Source organism: Gossypium hirsutum, chromosome A06 (genome assembly GCF_007990345.1).
Source record: "Gossypium hirsutum isolate 1008001.06 chromosome A06, Gossypium_hirsutum_v2.1, whole genome shotgun sequence".
Classification (NCBI taxonomy): Eukaryota; Viridiplantae; Streptophyta; class Magnoliopsida; order Malvales; family Malvaceae; genus Gossypium; species Gossypium hirsutum.
In genome coordinates, this window is record NC_053429.1 from 112668315 (window position 1) to 112685318 (window position 17004).

A 17004-nucleotide genomic window follows, 5' to 3' on the forward strand; every position below is an offset into this window, starting at 1 on the left:
TGTTTTTGGACTTATTTCTGGGCCCGGGCAAAATTGAGTGTCTACACTTATATCTATATATTTAATAAGATACTTAAATTTCAACTGCAAACATATGGGTTAAGGTAATTTATTTTAATAATTTTTTGTTTAGTTTGTCGTTAATATTATTATGTGGATATTTTATTTAAATAAAAAAAAATTATTTACAAATATGAGTTATGGTAAATATTATTATGTGGAAGCATTTATGTTTTAAAATGGTATGTTTATTTAATTTTGTTTGTGCAGATATCGAAATGGGTTCATTAATTAGAGCAAGTGATCACACTGCCATGATGATTAATGTTTCAGTAAAAAAATTGGTACTTCCTATTCACGGGTATTTTATAAATTTGCACGTCATTAATTTTTTAATTAACATATTTAACTAATATGGTAATTTGTTATGGATAGGGTGAGTATCACATCTTAAGAGCACATGTTCACAGTATGAGCTACCGACCAGATGAACGTATTTTCCCCTATTTGGATGTCGGGGGATTTGGAATGACGACATTAATTAGAATGTTTGAGCTTAGGGCTGACTTGATATCCACATTGGTTGAGCGGTGGCACCTGGAGACCTACATATTTCATTTGCCATGTGGGGAGTGGACCATCATCTTAGAAGATGTTCATTGTAACTCGAGCTTTCAACTGGTGATGTTGCGGTCATGGGTTCAAGTAAAGTGATCAAACTTGTGTTACTTTGGTATTAGTTGCTTGGATGAACGTTGGGTGGTGGTGTTGCTAAGTTTACCAATTTGAAATTTTCCTGGTTAAAACAAAAATTTGAAACTTTACCTAGTGCCTTTGAGTGGGAGAAGATGTGTGCTACTTAGACGTATTTACTGGAGCTGATAAGGGGGTACTAATGTTGGATAGATGTAATAATAAAGTCCACCTGATGTAGTTGCCTCTATTGACTGATTTTCAAGCTGCCTGTTCATATAGTTAGGGTTCAATAGTATTGTATAATGAGTTGTTTGTTTTTTTTTCTATTATTTAATTTAGTGAAGCTTATTTTATGAATTTTATCTCTTTCATTAGTTGTCGTAATATAGAATTTAATTATTGCTATTTAGACTTATTATTGTGGAAGTAGATTTTGGGTTTAATTTGTCCTCCCTTGGGTACGATCCTGAGAATACTTCCCCGTGTTCTATTGTAACACTTACTATATTATAATTTGACTCGTATACTTGTGGACATTGCTTACTTAATTTTATATATTTTGGTGTGGTATTTTCTAGTGAAATGTTCGCATGTTTAGCAGCGGTCAAGTTATTGGCACCGGTGCCGGGGAGGTTTTGGCATTAAATCGAAATTTTATTTTATACAATTAACAAGATAAATAGGAAAGTTAAAATTTATATATACAAATTATTTTCTATTTTAATTGCTAGCTTTGATTTTTCTTAGGGTTTAGTGCATGACTCGAAGTGGAAGCATCCAAATCGAGCCGTACCTTGGTCAAGAGCAACTCCTAAGGCGTAACCATCAAGTAAGGAAATACAATCCAGCAGCGACAATTGATTTACCTTGAGAGAATCTATTGTTTAATGATCCACCTGAACAACAAGATCAACAATCAACACCAATAATTTTGAGATAAAGATGGCTACAATTTAGAACACATTGCAGTTCAAGGGAAATATGATTGATGATCCAAATCAACATTTGTAGTGGTTCCTTTAACAATGTGACACCTTCAAGTATAACGAAGTAATTGATGATGTTGTTCGTCTTTGGTTATTTCCATCCCTATTATTCGATAATGCGGCTGAATGGTTAGATCCATTGGAACTTGGCTCAATAACAACATGGGATGAACTAGCAAAAAAATTTCTTCATAACTTTTTCCTAAAAGCCGAACCATTCAACTCAGATGCGATATCACCAATTTTAAACAATTCAAAGGTGAATCATTGTACGAAGCATAAGAATGATTCAAATAAATGATACAAAAGTGCCTTTACCATGGATTGCAAGATTTTCTCCAGATTCAAGTTTTTTACAACGGTGTGGGCAGTAACATAAAGGCCAACATCAATGGAGCGGCTGAAGGATCTCTTATGCCCACACATATGAGAGAGCATATCAGATCATAAATGATATGGTAATGAACTCGTACATGTGGTCAAATAAGAGATTCTAGTACAAACCAAAACCTCTAACTGTGAAAACAATCAATGAAGAAGATAAATATTAACAAATTTTGGAGAAGCTGAACCGGTTGGATACAACTATCAAATTTACAAGAATAGATCCATACATGGAGAACCAATAGGAGGATGTTAGCTATATCAGTAATATGGGTAGAAATTCCTATTCAAATACATATAATCCCAGTTGGAAGGATCATCCGAATCTCAAGTGGAGAGGTAATCAAGGAAGAGAAAATCATGTGTAGAATAGACTGAACCCTCCATACTAACCACCAAATGTGCAAAGAACTCAAGAAAGATCCATGGGACATGACCATACTGCATATGGTCAACGATTTGATTGAATCGAAGGGGAGATGCAAGCCATGTGTGTAGATATGAACGACATGAAGGAAAAAATACTCCAAATGATGACTTTATTACAAAATCAAATCGGCCAAGGCACCCCAAGTAATGCGAAGAACAACCATTGGAGAGATGGGAAAGAACATGTGAATGCAACCGCCCTGCGATCAGGTAAGAAACCTGACAACCCAAGTGCACCCATACATGAAGAGGAGAAATTACTTGAAGCTATTGATAAGCTTTTGAAAGAAATTGAGAATGAAAAACCGATAAAAGAAATAGTGGAAATGGTAGCTGAACCAGTAATATCAAAATCAAGCATGAAAAATGTACCATTCCTATTTAGGTTAGACGACAAAAAAGAAGAAGGGATGAAGTTGATTTTGGAGGTTTTCTTAATTTGTTTAAATCCATCAACCTTAGTTTGCCACTCTTGGAACTCATAGATAAAATTCCTAAATATGCCAAGTACTCATGATAAGACATAAAAAATTAAAAAAGGGTGAAGAAATTGATATTGATGCCTCATGTAGTGCCATTATTGTTAAAAACATACCCCCTAAATTAAAAAAACCAGAGAGTTTTACAATCCTAGTAGAGATAAGGGATAAGCATTTGAGCAAAGCAATTTGTGACTTAGGTGGTAGCATTAACTTGATGCCTCTATCGATCTACCAAAAACTCAAATTAGGTTAGTTAAAAAATACTTCGATAACACTACAGTTAGCCGATAGATCTCTAGTATGCACAAAACAAGACAAATGGAAAGATCCCAATTGGAATGAACTCTATTGGATGGATGAAGATGATTGACAAAGGTTGTATAGGTCGATGGTAAAACTTGACAAATTACCAGACGACTCTGGTAACAATACATAATTAAAACATCAAAAATTAAATTACAATTATACATTTTGTAAATTATTTTTCATTTTTAGGATTTTTTTAATCGTTTGATTTAGTAGGCACAAGTTTTAGGAAACAAGATACGAAGCACGAAGTTGTCCAAGGTAACTACCGACAACTAGAGGACTCCAAAATGAATTGAAAGAAGAAATTTAGCTGGTTCAAGGTCATGTTGCAACACATGCACTCCTATTTTGTGATACACAACTTCGAAATAGGGAAATTAGAGATATTAGAGTCGTGTTGCTACGCACAACCCATGTGTTGTGATACAAAAAATTGAACTAGCCAGATTGGGGTAATACAACATTGTGTTGCGACACACCTTCCCTGTGTCACGACACACCAACTAAATTAGACAACTTTCATTTTTTTTTTCAGACTAAACAAAATCTTTCAAGATTTTACAAAGATCACATGGCAAAGTTTCCCTAAAAACCCTTATAAATTCCCCTTGATTAGCAGCTAATGTCCCAAGCCATCCTGAAACACCAATGTAACGCCCCTCGCCCGTTCCGATCATCAGAACCAAGCAATAGAATGTTACTAACAAAATATTACCTAATACAAACAATTTATAATTTATAATTTAATTCAAATTAATATTAATAAATAAATAATAAGTTTATACATAATTCACTAATTTACATATCATACAAACATAACAATTAGGAAACAATAGCCTAGGCATGAAATGGGTTTAAAAAGTAAAATCTCAAAGTTTTAAGTTGGTATCAATGATTCATAGTTGGTATCGATACTGTATTGGTACCTTATGAAAAGTAGATTCCAAATTTTGATTCTATTTATTACCACAAAACATAAGTATTGATATTTATTAGGTGGTATCAATATTTTATGAAAAAGTATTGATACTCAAGTAAAAAATAGATTCCATTTTATCATTCTGTTTATTTTAAAATTGTTCATACGGGAAGGTATCAATACTAGATGCTAAAATATTGATACATAATTTCAAAGTGGTAAAATTTCAACATTAAAAGGGTCATTTCATGCCAAATTTACCTATCCAACAAAAGACAATAATATCACCTATTTAAACACTTAATGTCTAACCAATGTGTCTTCATTGACACCATAATTCAATATTCAAATCAATTTCACATTTCACACCAACAAATGGCATTCAAATTCATATATTCATACATAATACATATAACAAACTTACCAAATTTCAAATGCCATAATGAGACTATCAAATGGCTAAAGACAAGTTCATATAGACATGTATATCCCAAAACTATAAACACATATACAAGTACTTATCTATCACATGAAATCATTATTCAAATTATACACATAACATACCTGTTAAGTTCATACTAACATATATAAACACACAACTTATATATGTTTCCAACCAAAACACAAAATGTCCATTAAAATACAAAATGAGTTTTATAGCTTAAAATACTTCTTAAGTGCATGCCAAGAACCAAAATAAAAACATCACCAAGAAGTTGAGTCTGAAATTATCTTTAGATGCTGAGTCAACGTACCAATTCGAAAATTACCTAACCTGTACATGAATTTAAAAGGTATACTGAGTATTACTCAATTGAATTTTTATAATTCTAACACTACTAGAAAAATATTATGCCTTCAAATATTCAATGTAAGACAAAAAGATACTATGTAATTATCAACTCAAATGTTCAACTTCATAAGATACTTTTTTTTATATGTATTTTACTAATGTTAATACATAGCAAATTCTATTCATACACATCCATTTCATAAGTGAATTTCCAATACACATTTCATTTCATATTACTTGCCATTTCAAATCGATACTCAATTTTATCATTTACTTCACCTATTAACACGACTCGGACTAGAATGAATACGTGGATCCAACCAACACACCAGTTTGGCACCCAGTGCCTCATCGGATGAATCCAAAGAAAATAATGGTACCCAGTGCTATAAATAAAATTGACACCCAGTGTTTCATTGGTTAAACCAAAGAAAACTGACACCTAGTGCCACATCGACTCGTGGTCGAGGTAACCCTAAACTCTTCCTATCCTATGGCATGCCAATTATACCCGACCCTGCCCGAACAATTAATAGGGTAATAATGTTTCCAATTCAATTTTTGATCTCATTTCATATCAAATCCAATATTACATTCATTATATAAAATTCTTACAACTATGCAATTTAACACCTTGTAGTTCTTAACCATTCAATCAACTCATTCCAATTCAATTTCACATCTCAATAATAACATTTCAAAGGACCAACTTACCTTATAAATGTATGCTTACCAATTAAAGCAATGTATAAAAGCAACATTTTAAATAGTTTGGATTATAGAAACACAAACTGTAAACTCTGAGTTATTCGTCGACAACCTTGTCTTTTCTCTTCTTTTATGAGGAATCCGGGTCGACGTTAGCTACGAAATAAAACAAACAACACATTCCATCAATACACAACCAATTCCAAATTCAATTGTCAAATTATGCAACTTTTGTATTTTATTCAATTTAATTCTAAAATTTGGACTAGCTTAACTTTCACATTTAACCCCCAATTTATATACCAATGTTACTCTAGGCCAAATTTATATCTCTATTTGTCAATTCTACCCTTAAATTTTGAAATGTTCAGAATTTAGTCCCTAATGCTCAAAATCAACAATTAACTTTATAATTTAATCCTTATCCACTTCTAACTTAAAAATCTATCAAAATAACATCACATTAATTATTCACTAATGATAAGACTTACAATCTCTAGGCATACTAAAAATTATAACATGGGTCGGATATTTCTAAGTACCGGATTCCGAAACATAAAAATTACAAGAAAAGAGACTAAATTTACTAACCAATTGAAACTTGAATGCTTAAAACCCCTCAAGGTCATTTGTTGTTTCTTTTCTTCTCCCCCCATGCATGAACAAAAATGGGAAAAGAATGTGTTTTCATTCTTTTAATCCCACTAACTTGTCACTATCATGACTATATATATTTATTTATTTAGTCTTACATATTCAACTCTAATTATAATTTCTTTAATAATTAAAGTTTTGATCCTTTTATAAATTAATCCTTGAGCTCTACTTAAACATTATTTCGTCGAAATTACTTAACCAAAATTCAATTCACTTCATAAGTAATTCCGTAAATATTTAATAAAAATATTTACGAGTCCGATTTTTTAAAATGAGGTCTCAAAACTACATTTTCAAATACCACTGACTTTTGGGTCGTTACAACCAAAATAACTCCTTAGTCAATTTTTTCGTACAATTGTTTGTGTGTTTTCATTCTTGAAAACATGCAAAACCACTTTCTCGATGGTAAATCCTTTTCTAACAAATTCGTTCAAATCAAAGAAAAAGAAGGAGATTTTGAGAGTTATCTCTAGGAGATCAAAAGAAAAACACCTCTTTAAGAAAAAGGTTTTGAATCCTTATTCGCGCTAAACGACGATACTCGAGAAAGAGTTCGTTACCATAGATGGGAAAATATTTGTAAACTCCCAATCGAATATGCTAGCATCCTAATTGTTCAAGAGTTCTATGTGATATGTTGTGAACTAACTAAAAATTTGACTAAGGCAAGTGCACCTATGAATTAATAGTATAGCTACGGTGAGTAAAAATATCGTTCTAACGAAGACTAAAAGTACTAGTAATTAGCGTATTTTTATTATTTAACCGATAAATTTGAGTGATCAATTAAAAACTAAAATTAACGAGACTAACTAACTACGAATGTGACAAAGAACAAATCAGGAAAATAATTGAGTAATAACCAAGAAGCAGAACAATACCCAAGAAAGAATTCACCTAGATTTCATCTGCCACTATCAATCTAAATTATGCAAATTCTTTATTTAGTATCTTAATCCATAGAAATCCCTAAATTATGCTAATAACTTCTTCAAGAGTGTGAGCAACTGACTATAAGTTGATTAATTGAAATTTGTTTCTAATTAAAACCCCCCATTATCACATTAACTCAATATATAGATTCCCATGTTAGATTTGATTCTAATCCAGTAGATTTATGTCATCCTATTTCGAGGATTGCATGTAACTCTTTTCAATTACGCAAGATCTACTCTTAAATAGGGTCTATTCCTTCTCTGATTTAAGCACATCAAACATGGATCAATAATATAGAAATATCAAACCAAGAATTAAGAACACGTAATTGAGAACAAGATCTAAGTATTTATTGAGTAAAATAAAAATCAAACGACAAAATCCATCATAGGGTTCATCTCCTCAAGTATTTAGAAAATTAGTTCATGCTTGAAAATAAAAGCATCCAAAACACAGTGTAACTGAAAGAAAAAAAACACTCATGATAATCTCCTAGGAAATCAACTGTGAATCTTCAATCTTGAGAAAATCTGCTTCAAAATCGGCTTCAATGATGTTTTTCGAGTTGTTTTCTGCAATAGTCTATGACGATCCACTCCTATCTTCTTATTTTTTTTCATATATACGTCTTAGAATGCTGAAAAGCCTAAAAACATGATTTCCTACAGTTTAGGGTGCAAATTTGTGAAATCGAGTCGACTTATCACATGGCCGTGTAGCAGGCTATTTGGCTCATATGGTAGTGTAGCTAGGCCATGTGGCTCTTGTAATTTTTGGTTTTCAGTCATTTTTTCGCTCTTTTTTCTCCCAAATGCTTTCCTAATTATAAAAAAAAAAGAATTTAAAAGATTAGGATTATAAAATGCATTAAGAATGAGATTAAAACATGTTACTTTTATCACTTATCAAATATCCCCACACTTAAGTGTTTTCTTGTCCTTAAGCAAAATCCTCAACCCATATTCTAGTTAACTTCCCTTAATTTATTTTTCTTACCGATAATGTTTTAGGATAATTTATAGATTGAATAATCACCCTATCACTAACATTGAATAATCACCCTATCACTAACATTGAATAATCACCCAAAAATGCACTAAGAGTGAGATTAAAACATGTTACTTTTATCACTTATCAAGTATCCCCACACTTAAGCATTTTCTTATCCTCAAGCAAAATTCTCAACCCATATTCAAGTTAACTTCCCTTAATTTATTTTTCTCACCGATAATGTCTTAGGATAATTTATAGATAATCATGAGTTAAAAATTCAACTAAAATGACACTAAAGAATACAAGCATTCAAGTAGAAATTTTCAAGACATAAGAACAAAGGCATCTCCCCTATCTAAAAAATTACCTAAAATTCAAACTCAACAATAATAAACACCCTCACAAGGATCACTCAAAGCACTTAAATTATTTAATGCTCAAGTAATATGCACTCAACAGTTGAACAAGAAATGTTATTACTAAATGCTTGATGGAAAATCAAATCTGCACCACTATAGAATAAGATGACATAACAATCAAGAGGTCTTTACAAGGTTGTAATGAGGCTTAGGTTAAGGGTATGATAAATGTCAGAAAAGTTTGTTACAATTGAGAGTCGAGTTGATAAGTTACCAAACTAGAAGAAAATCAATTACTAAATTAAAAGAATTTACATCAATAAGAAATAAACAATGAAACCGAGCTTTCAACAGAATATGAATCTAGCGATTCAAGCTCAATCAATTTTTTTTTCAGTTTTTTGAGATTAAAGTAAAATTTAGCAATGAAGATAATGAAACATAGTCAGGCAACTAACCAAATCAAATCTCGACAAAAAGGGAGTCAACATAGATGTGGGTTATAGGTTAATATTAACGAGTTACAAAATGAGTTAGGAAAAAAAATTTACTAAGGGTTAATTTAACATGTAAGTTGTTTAAAGATTAAGTGGGTTAAACCCTAAGTGCCTCTATCATCTCAGTATATCAAATCACTAATGTGGTCTCGACATGTATAACTGAAACAAGTTCTAAAATAAATAAAAAAATCAAGTTGACATACTCACAACCAAAAATAAAAATGAGCATGAAATAATAAATATGCTTTATAGGTTCAAATGCTCACAAAAAAAATATGGTTTTGATGTCAAACTTGCAAATTTAAAATTTCAAAATAATTTTTTAGTTCAGGGTGACAATCTAAAATAATAATTTTTGAAAAACAACTTATCATGCTTGACTCTCTCATATCTTAAAGTATAAATCGAACAATACACAAAAACCCACAAATTATTCCAAAACAGAATCAATAAAAACTCTAAATTGAAAAAGTTAGCTTCAATGATAGGTGTGAGAAAATTTCTTAAACACAAACAATAATTCAAAGACTTCATCGCATAAGCGTATAAACATCCTCCCCACACTTAAGATGTACATTGCCTTTAATATACAAACAAAATAAGTAAAATATCATAAGGGAATGAGAAAACTGAAACTGCCTTGAATTTGGATGAATTCGTTGAAATAGTGAAATCTAGAATTGTAAGTGATTCAAAATGAAGTACATGTTTCCAAGCAAACTAATAAGAAAATAGACAAAAATAAATAAGTTAAAGAGATAAAAAATTAGAAAAAACAACAGAAAAAATAAAAAAATAACAATGCATAGTAAAATAGAATAAAACATATTAAGTCTAAAAGATAAAATAAAAACAACTAACAAATAAAATAAAAGTACAATTGAAAATAAAAATTAAAAAAAACCAGAAAATTGAAGAAAATCAGTAATCGGGATCACAAGGTGCATGATCAGGTGGGTAAATACGGAAATGCTGGTAAATTTGTTGTAGATATGCCCCAACGCTTTCGATCCGTGTTGACTGCTGCTGTTGAAGGCGGTAGATATCGTTGAGTGTGAATGACTGTGCAGTAGTAGAGCGACTCGGCAGTGGAGAGGGTCAAGCCAGGTTCACAGAGTGAGGGGATCATCATCCGGGATCTCCTCGTGCTCATCATAAGGATCGAGATGGAAAAGTGTAAACCGGTGGGGACCCTTTCGGTGTTAGTGCTGGATTATCCTCATATGACTCATAATAGATAATCTCTGCAGGACCATTTGCCCGACTAAAGTGAATGAAGATATTCACTCTAGGATGTCGAAGAGTTCAAAGTACTTCACCAGTCGAGTCATGTAAGGACCTATACAAAGAGGGCCCTTCCTACTCCGATCAGACTGGTGGAGACAATAAAGAGCCACGAAGTAAAGAACATCAATAGGGTGGCGTGCCTCTATACTCTAAAAGAAATAAGCGTTAGACATACCAAAAATGCCTGTGCTCTCCCTCTGACCGATCAATGTGTGCATCAAAATTGCATGAATATATCGCAGGGTGTGAGGTAGATAAGTCACCTTAAACTGGCTTGGGTTGTACAGTGCTACAGTCTCGACGATCTAGGACCAACAGAGTGGAGCTGGTTTATAGACATGCTTGGGTTAGGTCGGGAACTCTTGGGTACTCATAAACTCCTCGGAATAAAGTCCAAGGGCAGCTTCGAAGCCCAAGACGCTCAAATAACATGTTGTACCCCAGAGTCTAAAAGAGACAGTGCATGGCTCATCCCATCGTGACATAGCCTACTGCAGAAAGAATGTCGAATAGAGCTTTAGTGTGAGTTCTGTATATGTAGGCTCCACGATAGTGAAAAACCGATCCCACGGAGCTGTATCGACTAGAGCCCGAACTCTGCTAGCTAAATGGACCAACTGCAATGCTTTCCAGTCGATGCAATGGCTTAAACCCAAGGGTCACTCCTTTAAATGCTGATGCTGGTCCTCATGTGGACCCGGAGTTGATGTCCACAAAACCAACTAAAAATTTGACAAATACAAGTGCACCAATCAATTAATAGTATAGCTATGATAAGCAAAGATATACCATTCCCCAAAGGACTAAAAGTACTAGTAATTACCATCTTTCTATGATTTAACCGGCAAATTAGAGAGATTGAGTAAAACTATGATTAACTAAAATTATTAACTAAAGAACACAACAAAGAACAAATTAGGAAAATAAACGATTAACAACGAAGAAGCAAGACAATACCCAAGAAAGAATCTACCTAGACTTCATCTGTCATTGTCAATCTATATTACGCAATTTCTTCACTTAGTACCTCGATCCGTAGAAATCCCTAAATTATGCTAATATCTCTTTCAAAAGTAAGAGCAACTAACTCTAGATTGATTAATTGAAATTTCTTTCTAATTAAAACCTCTATTATCGTATTAACTCAATTTGTGGACCCCTATTAGATTTAACTCTAATATGGTAGATTTATGTCGTCCTAGTTCTAGGATTTCATGCAACTCCACTCAATTATACTAGATCTACTCTTAAACATGGACTTTTCCTCCTTTGATTTAAGCACATCAAACATGGATAAATAATCTGGAAATATTAAATCAAGAATTAAACACACAAAATTGAGAAAAAGATCCAAGTATTTATTGCGTAAAAATAGAAATAAAAAGATATAATTCATCATAGGGTTCATCTCCCCTGAGTATTTAGACAATATATCCACAAGAAACAAAGAAATTTATAATAAACTTCAAAGAAATCAAAAGAGAATCTTCAATCTTGGTGGAATCTGCTTTAGAGTCGTCTTCAATAGTATTTTTCGAGTTGTTTTCTTGAATATTCTCTAGCAACTTTCTTCTCTCTTCTTATCTTTGTCATATATAGGTCTTAGAATGCCCAAAAAACCTAAAAATTGCATTTTTTTTGTGTGTTTGGAGTGCAAATCGCGAAATCCATATGGTTTGGCACACGGTCGTATGGTAGCTTGTGTGACTCATATGGTCGTGTGTCCAGCTGGTGTGGAATGGCCCAGCCTGTGTGGCTCTTGAAACTTACTTCGATTTTTCGATTTTCACTCAATTTTCACTTCTTTTGCTCCCAAATTCTCTCCTAAGTATAGAAACATGAATTGATCGAATTAGGAATCAAATTCACCATTTTACCTCAAATAATCATCCAAAAAACGCATTAAGAATGGAATTAAAACATGTTAATTTTGGCATTTATCGGATATCTCCACACTTAAACATTTACTAGTCCTCAAGCAAAATCCTCAACCCACAATCAAATTAACTTTTCTCAATTTTTCATTTTCATCAATAATGTCTCAAGATAATTCGCAAACAATCATGCATTGGAAATTCAACTAGAGAGAACACTAAAGATTCAAGCAATCCAAGCTTTAATTTTTAAAGCACAAAAATGTAGGTGTCTCCCATTATCTAAATAATTACCTTAAATTCAAAATCAAAAAGAATTGACATCCTCACAAAGATTCACTCAAGCACTCAAAGTGTTTAAGGTTCATGAAATATACACTCAAAAGTCAAACGAGAACTATCATTACCATATGCTTGCTTGAAAATCAAATCTCCACCACTATAACATGAAATGATTCACCAATCAAGAGGTCTTTAAAATGTTGTAATGGAGTATAGGTTAAGGGTATGGAAAATGGCAGTAAAGTTGGTTACAATCAAGAATCGAGTTGATAAATTGCCAAACTAGAAAAAAATCAAATGTTGAATTAAAATAATTAACATCAACAAGAAATAATAAATAAAAATGAGCTTTTTAACACAATATGAAACATACTATTCAAGCTTAATCAAATTTTTTTCCTCTTTTTTTTCAATTTTTTTCTTTCTTCATTTCTCTTTTTTTTATTTTGTTTTGGAAACAGAAATTAAAATTCAGCAATTAAAAAACATGAAAGATAGTTAGGCAACTAACCAAATCAAATCTCGACAAAAAGAGAGTCAATAAAAAGGATAATTTTACAACATACATATGGGGTATGGGTTAAATTAACAGGTTAGAAAAATGTGTTAGGATCAATGGGGTTTACTAACGGTTAAGTCAGTAGGTAAGCTTTTTACAGGTTAAGTGGGTTAAATCCTAAGTGCCTCGATGATCTTAGTATATCAAATTAATAATCTGGTCTCGACATGCATAATCGAAGCAAGTTCTAGAATATCAAATCAAGTTGACATACTCTCAACCAAAAATAAAATGAGCACGAATAAATATATGCTTTATAGGCTCAAAAGCTCACAAAAATAATTGTTTCGATGTCAAACTTGCAAATTTAAAATATGAAGATAATACTTCAATTCAGGGAGACAACCTAGAACATTTATTTATGAAAAACAACTTATCATGCTTGACTCTCTTGTGACTTAAAGTATAAATCAATCAATGTACAAATATCCACAAATAAATCCAAAACAACATCAATAAAAATTCCAAATAGAAAAAAATTCACTCTAATGGAAGGTATGAGAATATTATTTAAACACAACAAATAATTTAGGGATTTTATCACAAATAAATAAACAACCTCCCCACACATAAGATGTACATTGTCCTCAATGTACAAACATATATAAACAAAATAAGCACAATATCAAAAAAGAGAGAGAACTAAAACTACCCTAAATGTGGATGAAATTTTCGAAATAGTGAAAACCGGAACTGTGGGAATATTTAAATGTAGTGCATATTTCTGAGCAAACTAATAAGAAAAATAAATAAGAATATAAAGATATTACAAACTTGAATAGAAACAATCATCAAAATAAAAAATAACAACTTAGTTCAAAAATAAAATAAAATAAAGCAGTCATACTAATAAAAATAAAACAACTAACAAAACACAAAAACAAAACAAAAATAAAATAAAAATAAAAGTACAATTGGAAATAAAAATAAATAAAGTAGAAAAACAAAGTAGATTAGTGATCGTTGTTGTGAGAGGCATCGAGATTGTGCGGTGTATAATCAAAATGAGAGATATGGAGGTGCTAGCGAATCTGATGCAAAGCCATGTCGATGCTATCGAAACGCTTAAAGTATCATTTCTTAAATCGGTAGAATCGCTCGAAGAGGTCCTCGAGTGTAACAGCAGGAGCAATGGTAATGCGACTCGGAGGCGGAGAACGAGGTAAGTCTGCATGGTGAGGAGGATCATCGTCAGGAAACTCCTTATTCTCATCCTGAGGGTTGAAATGAGATAATATGTATCGACGTGGACCCATTCCACATTGTCGCTCGCTCATCCTCATGTGACTCATAATCGATAATCCTTGCAGGATCATCTGTCCAACTAGTGTAAAGGAGGACGTCTGCTCTGAAGTTTCAAGGAGGCCAAAATACCTCACTACGTGAGTCATATAACGGCCCAAATAGATAGTAGCTTTCCTATTGTGGTCAGACTGGTGGCGAACAGATAGGGCAATGAAGTAGGCAAGATGGAAGGGTCGTTGCATTACCATGCTCTAAAGAAAGTAAGCATCATATGTACCTATGACACTGGTGCTCTCCCTCGACTGATCAAAGTGTGCGCCAAGATGGCATGGATGTAGCTCAGTGTCGGAGGTAGAGAAGTAACCTTCGATTGACTTGGGTTGTATTGTGTCGCAGTCATAGCAATGTCAGTCCAACAGAGAGAAGGTAACTGATGGATGTGTCGGTATAATGTGGGGAACCCTTCGGCACTCATGAACTCCTCAAAATATAAGCCAACTGTGGCTCTAAAACCCGGGACACTCAGATAACGCGTAGTATAGATGAGTCTGAAGGAAACAGTGCGTGACTCATCCCACTGCAACATAACTTGTTGTAGAGAAAATGTCTAACAAAAATCCATTGTGAGTTCAAAATAAGTTGGCTTGATAATGGTGAAAAATTGGTCCCATGGAGCTGTATCAATCAGTGCTCACACTCTATCAACTAAGTGGATCACCTTTAATGCCTTCCAGTCTATGCAACGACCTAAACCCAAGGATCACTTCCTAAGGTGCTGATATTGGTCCTCATGTGGACTCGAAAATGATTGGAGAGATGGGTGTCTCGCAATTAGATGAGGTGTAAAAGACAAAGTCACCCCCGGTGTCTTCCGCTTTTTCAAAGCGGGGATGACAACCTTAGTCTTACCTCTGGTATTAGTCTTAATGTACCTGAAAGAACATATAAAAACCGCATAATGCAACATCAGTACAAATGAAATAACATATAGACAAATCAACATGAAAAAAATAGAACACAACAACAACCAATCCAACCAATGACGAAAGCTAAATCACATTACCAAAATTAAAGTCTATTATTAATATCAACTAGAACTAATACTAATTAGAATCAAATGGAGATAAGATAACTAACAACTTAAAACTAACAATTATAATACTAAGTAATATAATGTAAGAACAAACATCGTACTAATAGTAAAAAATAATAAAATAAATAAATAAAATAAAAAACTAACTAAAAGACTATAATATAATATATATATATAAACTACTTCTACTCATAGTACTGATAACAATAAATAAATAAAAAACTAAAAGTAATAATAATAACAATAATTGAACAATAATAATAATAAACAAAAAGGAAAAGGAAGGGCCAAATGGTGGGGGTTTGTGGAGGTTTATGGTGGTGGCGTACGTTGCGGAGGTATTGGTCGACAGAAGAAAATAGTAGACAATGGTGTAAAAAAAAGAGGAAGGGGAAGGAGGGTGGAGGTGCGGCGAATAGTGGATGAACGAGGGAAAATTTAGGGAAAGGGACGAGGGAGGTTTGGCGAGATTAGATCTAGAAAGCAGACAATGATGGTAGGCTACGCGAGCAAGGGAGATAGGGAGGAGTACGTGCAAGAGTGGGTGTTGAACAGCGGTGCAAATGATGGAACAATGAAGGAAATGATGGAGGGATGGGTCGACGAAAGGAAAGAGGAGAGGAGATGGAGGGGTACGGTTTCGAAGGTGGACCGGAGTTTAAAAGTGGGTGGCTAGTGATCGAGGGAGAGGCACTATTGGTTGATGCAGGCTTAGGCAATGCAAGGAACAGAGGGAGAAAAGAGAGAAAGGGGATCAAAGAAAGGTAGAGGGTTGTTGGCATGGGTGGATTGATGGAGAAAACAGCGGTGTACGGTGGAGTTGCATAGTAGACGAATCAGCGAGGAGAGTTACTGTTGTTGTGTGGGGAGGGCTGTAGTTGCATGGTCATCTGACTGATGAGGCGAGTTGCAGAACGAGGTTTAGGGTTTTAGGAAGGGAACGAATGATGTGTAAGGACAAAAGTAAAAAAAATGTAAAAGAATGAAATTCTAAAATTTAATAAAGGGCATGTTCGTGTGTTGGCCTGTGTTGGGCCACACAGCCGTGCCACACACCTATGTGGGCACTCTCAGGTTGTGTGAAACTTCAAAATTTAAGAAAATGTAGCCCCAGGGCTGACACAGCTTGAGACACACTCATGTGCGAGGCCGTGTGGGGAACGTGGTCTCAACACGCTCGTGTGATAGGCCGTGTGTCTCACATGGTTGTGTCTATAGCCCGTGTTACTCACTGTTTTAAAATAAAATAAAATAAAAAAACTCATTCCAGTATACACACAGCCTGAGACATGCCTGTGTGTCTAGGCTGTGTGACCTCCTTTTTATTTTCAATTTTTTTTTAATTTTTTTGAATTTTTTTCATTTAAAAAAAATGAAAGTAAAATAAATAAATAAATAAAAAACACTTGGGTTGCCTCCCAAGAAGCACTTATTTAGAGTCTAAGCTCGACTTCCCTTTATAAGCTCACAGTTAAGGCAGATTTTAAAGCCGAAGCTCCTATCTCTCGTT

The 17004-nt window shown here is 33.4% G+C and overlaps 1 non-coding gene across 1 annotated transcript; it reads right to left on the reverse strand.

Annotated features, from left to right (window-relative positions):
• Positions 1 to 1901: 1901 nt before the first annotated feature.
• LOC121231049 (small nucleolar RNA R71) lies at positions 1902 to 2008 on the reverse strand. Its single transcript, XR_005929118.1, has one exon. It is a non-coding gene; the product is annotated as a small nucleolar RNA R71 (small nucleolar RNA).
• Between the last annotated feature and the right edge of the window lie 14996 nt (positions 2009 to 17004).